The 7,219-nt window shown below is 45.8% G+C and overlaps 1 long non-coding RNA gene across 3 annotated transcripts in view; it reads right to left on the reverse strand.

Moving 5' to 3' along the window:
- LOC104872526 overlaps positions 1-6,208 on the reverse strand; it is a 41,261-nt gene extending 35,053 nt beyond the window's left edge. For 2 of the 3 annotated variants that reach the window (XR_783211.1, XR_783209.1), the window contains exons 1-2: positions 6,046-6,208; positions 3,308-3,467 (exon numbers count right to left, since the gene is read on the reverse strand). This is a non-coding gene — a long non-coding RNA (uncharacterized LOC104872526). The remainder of the gene's footprint in view (positions 1-3,307; positions 3,468-6,045) is intronic. The other variant, XR_783210.1, reaches the window with a different exon arrangement.
- Between the last annotated feature and the right edge of the window lie 1,011 nt (positions 6,209-7,219).

Genomic DNA, 7,219 nt, shown 5'->3' on the forward strand with positions numbered 1-7,219 from the left:
AAAAAAAAAAAAAAAAAAGACAAAAAGTAACAAACGCTGGCAACATGAAAAAAAAGGAAAATTCTCATTTAGTATTAGTGAGAAGGTCAATTAAATGTACAGCCATTATCGAAAAGAGTACAGAGGTTCCTCAAAAAACTAAAAATGAATCTACCATGTGATCCAGGAAATTCATGACTGAGTATATATCTAAAGGAAATAATATCAAGAAATCAAAGAGATACTTGCAGGCATATTTGTTGCAACATTATTTATAACAGCCAGTGTATGGAATCAACCCAACAGTCCATCAACAGATCAACGAATAACAAGGATGTGGTATTTATACACAATGGAACATTACCCAGCCATAAAAAAGAAGCAATTTCATCATGTGCAGAAACATAAATGGAACTGGAGGACAAGGCACAGTAAGATAAATACTCATGTCCTCACTCATATGTGGGAACTGTGAATGTTGATTTCATGGATGTGGAGAGTAGAACAGTGTTCACCAGAAGGTAGGAAAGGGAAGAAAGAGGGATAAAAGGAAGTTGAGTTTAAGGTACAAACATACAGTGAAATAGAAGGAATAAGTTCTAGTATTCTATAGCATAGTGGGTGACTACAATTTATTACAACTTATATTTTTACAACGAACAAGAAAAGAGACTTTTGAATATTCCCAATACAAAGAAATGATTAATGTCTAAGGGAATAGAAAGGCCCAATATCTTGATTTGACCATGTTACCTTAAATTCGTGTGCCCATAAATATTTACAATTATTAATAATAATAGTTAATAAAGGAGAAAAGTAGGACTTCCTCAGCCAGCTGTTTTCTCTCTTATTTTCTGATCCTATTGTCTTTCTCTGTAGATAATCAAGCCTTTGGGACCACTGACATTACTTGACAGCTGCTCATACCAGATTAAAAATGGTTCCTCAACACAGGCCGGGGTCTAAACACTGCCCCCAGAAGAACCTCAAAAGGATGATTCTTTTCAGCCTGGGTCCCTTCACTGTAGGGTAAAGTGATAAAAGAAATATCTGTACTAGTTTACTTCTATAAGTGAATTGGTGAAGAAAAAAAAAAATAAGCCATCTTGCCAGTGATCCCGTTAAGCCTTTTTAATTGCAAAATTCTTTTTTATGGTATTGCTGACCCAGGCTTAGCAGAGTTCATTTCAGAAATGTGCTGAAGTGGGTACCAGCGCTGACAACTAAGGCTGAGAAATGTTTTAAGTATCACGACTCTACATTTTTCTCCTGTCTGCGAGGTTCAGGGATTCATCCTGTGTGAATCATGCCTGCCCTTCGTTTATGCATGAATAAGATATTTCAGACACGGAGGACACAGCCCAGCCACCAGCCCTTCCTGGAAAAATAAGACCTAGACCTCCAATCAGGGTGAGAACACCGACCATCTCCAGTGCCAACTAATTTCTAAATGTGAATAAAGACACATTGTTTAGCAAGCTTCCTCCCAGTCTCCTATTGGCCCCTAACCTTTAGCAAGACAGAAATGTCACATATAATGGATCCTAAAATTAATGACACATTTTGCTTTTCAGTTGATCAGATCAGCTGAGAATAAGGTCAGTGTCTTATTTCCCCAGGATAAGAGGCTGTCATTGTTTGAGTGCATTTAACAATACCACAGACATTCTGCCTCAGAAAATATCTGATAATTTAGAAGCTCAGAACATGCATCAAGAATCAACCTGCAAAAAGTCATTCACCCTTGTCCCCTCACTTCTAACAGGGGCTGCACTTAACACATCTTTCTGATATCACATAGAGAAATCTTGTGATGGTTAATCTTTGTTTGCTTTTGATGTTTTGGTTTTTCAAGACAGAGCTTCACTATGTATTTTAGACTGGCTTTGAACTCACTAGGTTGCCCAGGCTAGCCTCAAACTCCCAGTAATCCTTCTGTCTCAGCCTCCAGAGTGCTGGGATTAAAGATGGGCAGAGCACCACACTCGGCTAAGTGATGGTTAATCTTGATAAGTCAACTTGATTGGCTTGAGAGAGGCCTAAGGGATTGGTTGGTAAAGCATACTTCTGGGTGTGTCTTGGTGATGTGATGTTGGGAGCTATCTCTAGTCTCCGGGCTTGTTCTTCCCCTGCTGTCTACTTGCTAGCAGCCAAGAGTTAAGCAGTTTCCCTCCATCACACCCTTCCACAATGATGTTTCTGCCTGAGAGCCAGCTAACCATGGATTGAAACTTCTGAAACCATTAGCCAAATATACGCCTTCTTCCTTTAAATTGTATCAGGTATTCTGTGCCAGCAATGGAAAGCTAATACAAACCTACTTTTTACCAAGTGTTACTCATCCATTCATAAGATGACTATTCACTTGCCACATGCTTTTACAGAGGTGGTAATTAGGGAGGAGGGGGAAAGTCTGGAGAAATGTTTTGGAGATTTAGTGCAGGATTCACTGATGGATTTGATGTGAGGCTGAGGGAGTCAAGAATAAGGCTCAGGTTTTCAGCAGGTTCATGGTATATTGGACCCACTCGCTACTTTAGCATCTGAGATTATAGTTTCAAGCAAATGACACCAAATGCATGACCAACTGCACCGTAAATTTGAAAAGCACCAGAGGAAACTGGTAAACTATGGTCAGGGAAATCATCATGCTTCTGACTCCATCCAGCAGAGTATTCCCAGAGTGCGGTGGAGCTTGCCTCCAAGTAAGAGCACCCTCCTAATGAGGCCGAGCAAGGGCACATCCTCATATGCTCTTAAAGCTGGAAGGCACACAAATCAGGCAGTGGGCTGGGGGCTGTGTGCTGTGTTAAAGCAAAGGGACAGTCTGCACCGGGGACATTAGCCACGGCCACACATGGGATTGCTCAACGATGTATGACAAGAAAAACCAGCCATCTGAGTTGAATTTTCAACTGGAGCCTAAGAGGCCAAATTTAATCATCCACATAAAATTATCATACAAGTCAATACTCCCTTCCTTCTCCTTACAAAGAAAAAAAAAACTAATGCTTCATTTTTCAGCCGAGCAGGTGGCCTTGAGGCAGCTAACCAGCTGGCTGGAATCTAAATACATTGGCCAAGACAAAAGGCAGCAATGTGATTGATTATCTTCTCATTGTATGAGAAGAGAACCTCCTCCAGCCAATCAGCATGCAGAACCGCTATCAGCTTATCACTGACCAAAACTACACTTAGAGCTGATAATGAAGCAACCCAAATCCCAGGCCCCGATTGGCTAAGGGTTCATCTACCAGCTCAGTTCTATTTAATGCATTGATTTCTAACAAGGTTCAGTTAGTTTCTTAGTTGTTAAGCTCCGGCTTACTTTTTCAGACTCTGAATAGGTATCCACACTCAATCCTTTCAATATATCTGCTGCAGAGCTGGAACTGACCTGGCCCCGGAGGGAAAGCTCTTCTCCAAACATCTTGAATGTTCATACTTCTGAGTGGCCCATAGGTTCCTCCCAAATTCCTGTGCTTTCCCTAAGGAAGGAAAAAAATGCCTGTATACATCCCATTTAATAGGAAGCCATAAAGATCTCATCTGACTGGTTTCCAGCTAGCGAGGCGTCCTGGCTTCCTGAGACAGGGGAAGGGTGGCACCTACTCTTCAGGACCCTCACTCTTTATTCCTGGTCCCAACATAGCTGGTGATGCTTGCTACTGACAGAAGTTGGTACTTGTGCTTAAGAAAAAAGCCTCGGAGCCAAAAGCTGTTATATGGGCAAAAGGAGTCAAGAGACACCGTTACCCTGGAGACCCTTCTTTCCACAAAGCGCAAGTCCTAAGCTTAGGGTCTTCTTGCTGGGACTCTGACATCTTTCCTCTTCCAGCTCAAGAAGGTTGTTTTACTTCTCAAAACGGACCATCAAACTGGCCATGGCGGCACGTGCCTATAATTCCAGCACTCTGGGAGGCTGAGGCAAGAGGAGCAAGTTCAAGGCCAGCCTGGGCCACTTTAATGACTAAGTGAGACCCTGTCTCAAAATAAAAATAAATAGATAAATTTTTAAATGACAACTCTGAGCAGCCTCCCATCAGACCTCTCCAAAATGTTTCCTTGTTGATCAGGAGACTTCTCTCTTCAGTCGGAGAGATTATTTGCTAAGTTATTTCTCTTGTTTCAGAGAGAAGCTGAAATTCCTATGGTGACTCTGACCATGAAGGACATCACAATAGCTGTGAGGACAAAGTAGTGCCACCTGAGAGGCACCACCCTCCGCCTAGAAATAAGAGCCTCAAGACTGTAGGCAAGAACTCAAGCAATGGACAGGTGTAGTGGTGCATGCCTATAATTCCAGTACTCAGGAAGCTGAGGCAGGACTTCATAGTGAGTTCAAGGTCAGCTTGAACTACATAGTGAGACCTAGTCTCAAAACAAAAACCAAAAATCAAAAAAATCTTACGCAAGCCCAGGAGGAGAAGGCAGAGGGGCCAGGGAAGCATCACTCATCCAGCACCGACTGGAGCTGCGACATCACAGGAGGGCACAGGAGGCTCTGTTTGCATTCTCTCCCTGCTGTGGGGCACAAGCACAGATCCATCTCTGGAGAAAATGTAAGGAGAGAACTCCAAGGAGACGTAATGGCTCAGCTGGGAGGCTCCATGCAGAGCAGCTTCCTGGAGCCTGCTCTCCCCCATCCCCATTTACCAGGGGAGAGCCTCGAGATAGAGACTTGAGACCAAGGGGGCAGACAAAATGCACTTCCTCAGGGGACCAAAGTGCAGTCACAGTTCTGTCTGCAGGAAAGAAAGCGTAGAGAAGAGACCAGGTAGTTCTGTCTTACATTGGCTTTTTCAAATGAAAGATGAGAAGGGAAAGAGGAATAAATGTCACACACTCAGAATCAAGAAAGTGATAAAGAACTGTTTGATGTCTTTTGAGACAGTATCTTTGTTTGTTTTTGAGGCAGTCTCCCTATGTAATTCAGGCTGGCCTTGAACACATTGTGTAGTCCAGTGTGGCCTCAAACTCATAGCAATCCTCCTGCCTCAGCCTCCTGAGTGCTGGGATCAGAGGTGTGTGCCACCACGCCCAGCTCCTTGAAACAGGTTCTTGCTTTGTAGTCCAAGCTCGTCTTGAGCTCACAGTCTCTCTGCCTCAGCCTCCCAAAGCCAACAAGCTCAGTAGTAAAGAGCTTTGTTGTCCCACATCTTCACAAGGCTTCAGCAACTGCTGCTGTCTCTGAGCCTTAACGCACCATCTAAGGACAGCAAGAATTAAGACAAAGACCTAGAGAACAAATCTGGGAGGACAGAAAGGGTCCAAAGGCAAAGTCTGGGACAAGCTCACTAAGCAGGTCTTATTTGACAAGGCCACTTAAGACAACTCTGAGCAGGTTCCCAGCCATAAGCTTATAAGCCCAGCTGTGACCTCCGGGAGTCAGAAAATTTTAGTTCTCCGGCCAGGGCAGTCCTTTAGGGCTCCTTCGGAAACTGCTTCCAAAGCTCAGGCAATGCACACAGGAAATGCCAGCAGCAGGGGCACCCTGCGCTGGTGAACCTGCACGCGAAGGTCAGACCCACTGTTCGTTTGAGGAAACTAAACAAACTCAGAAAGAGATAAAGAGCCTGCCGGTGTGGCACTGAAGGGAGCCCCAGGACTGCAGAGGGCAGCGGGTGGGGAGCAGGAGGATTCCCCATCAGAGTCGCTCTAGGATTTCCCACAGCCCTGGAGGCCTTCAGGTTGCCAGGAGGTGAGAGATGCGCTATAGGAAAAGGCCCGATGCAGAAGAGTCTCCTCGGTGAGGTCTTATTTCTGTAAATACAATCGTTCTAATTGCGCATTCTATTTGCACATCATTATACGCCTCAAACAATATGCAAGGATAAGCAGCGACTGTAACATCCGCGTTCTCCGAGGGATGAAGGACTCTCACTCTTAAATTATGCATATCGGGGTATTTCCGATTATTAATCAGTGTGTTCCGCCCACTTAGCCGACTCACCAAAGCCCTATACAGAGCTGCAAGCAACACACACCATGTACCACATGCACACACGAGTCACACACACACACACACACACACACACACACTGTAGACACCCTCACAGTGCATACCCAGACAGGCCTTCTGCAGTTCTTCTGCCCCCACCGACCTCCATTCCTTCCATGGCTTAAGCTGACTGGACTTCCCTCCCTAGCGTTGGGCTTCACCCTCGCACGCCGAGCGTTGGCGCTAACCCCGCGGGCACGGCCTTCACAAGGCCAACTGCGCAGGTCGGGGGCCAGAGCGGAAGTGACGCCTCTCCCCGCGCGCGAACGTGCGCTCTCCATTCCGGAAGCCGTGGCAGTGTTTCCCGAAAGTGCGTCCCAACAGGAGGAGGGGTATCTAGTCTTCCTTGGTTGTAGTCCTAAGAAGGCTGTCTTACCAGGTGAGCGCGGAACCTGCTAGCTGACCGAGATCTCCTCCCCTTTGGGGTTTCCTTCCAGAATCTGCCTACTCCTCATGGAAGGGGGCGTCAGATTTTCTGCGTCCGTTTTGACTGAGGAGCAAAAGCGAATTGGTTACACGAGGCCCCAGAATCCTTTATAGGGAGGTGGGGTCCACCGGACCAGGGAGAGGACTTCAGAGACCAGGTTGAGAAGTGCCCTGTGGGGTCTCCAGTCTCTTCTGCCCAGGGGTTTGGGGTGGATGTTTCACTCTTAGCTCAGACCTAGGGCTTCACGTCACCAAAGGGAGATGCAGCCCAGGAGGCAGACGCACGACTGCCCAAAGATGCCCGGAGGCCCGGATTCGGCTTTGGCCACAGGAGCGGGATCGAAGTATGAAAGAGGAACACATATCCTGGGTTGCATCATCGGCTTCCTGTCCGATTCGATTTCTGAGGATTGAAAGGAAACGCTTCTCTCACCTCACTGGGAGTCACTGTTTTGTTTTTTGTTTTTTTGAGACAGGGTCTCACTATGTAGTTGAGACTGACCTGGAACTCACTGTGTAGCCCAGGCTGGTCTCGAACTCACAGTGATCCTCCTGCCTCAGCCTCCCGAGTGAGTGCTGCGATTACAGGTGTGTGCCACCACGCCTGGCAGGAGTCTGTTTTGTGTATCTCTGAGTCTGTATATGAATATGAACCCTATGAGCCATCCCTTTTGCAAATGGCCAAGTATGGAGTGACTCTTTAACCTTATGGAAACCAGTAAAACATCTTGCAATTCTGGGAGGGAAAAATACTGGCTGTGTAAATGCCTCCTCCAATTTAGGATAAACTCGGTAATAAAAGCCTGGAAAAAA

Source organism: Fukomys damarensis, unplaced genomic scaffold (genome assembly GCF_012274545.1).
Source record: "Fukomys damarensis isolate Sample0158 unplaced genomic scaffold, DMR_v1.0_HiC HiC_scaffold_38, whole genome shotgun sequence".
Classification (NCBI taxonomy): Eukaryota; Metazoa; Chordata; class Mammalia; order Rodentia; family Bathyergidae; genus Fukomys; species Fukomys damarensis.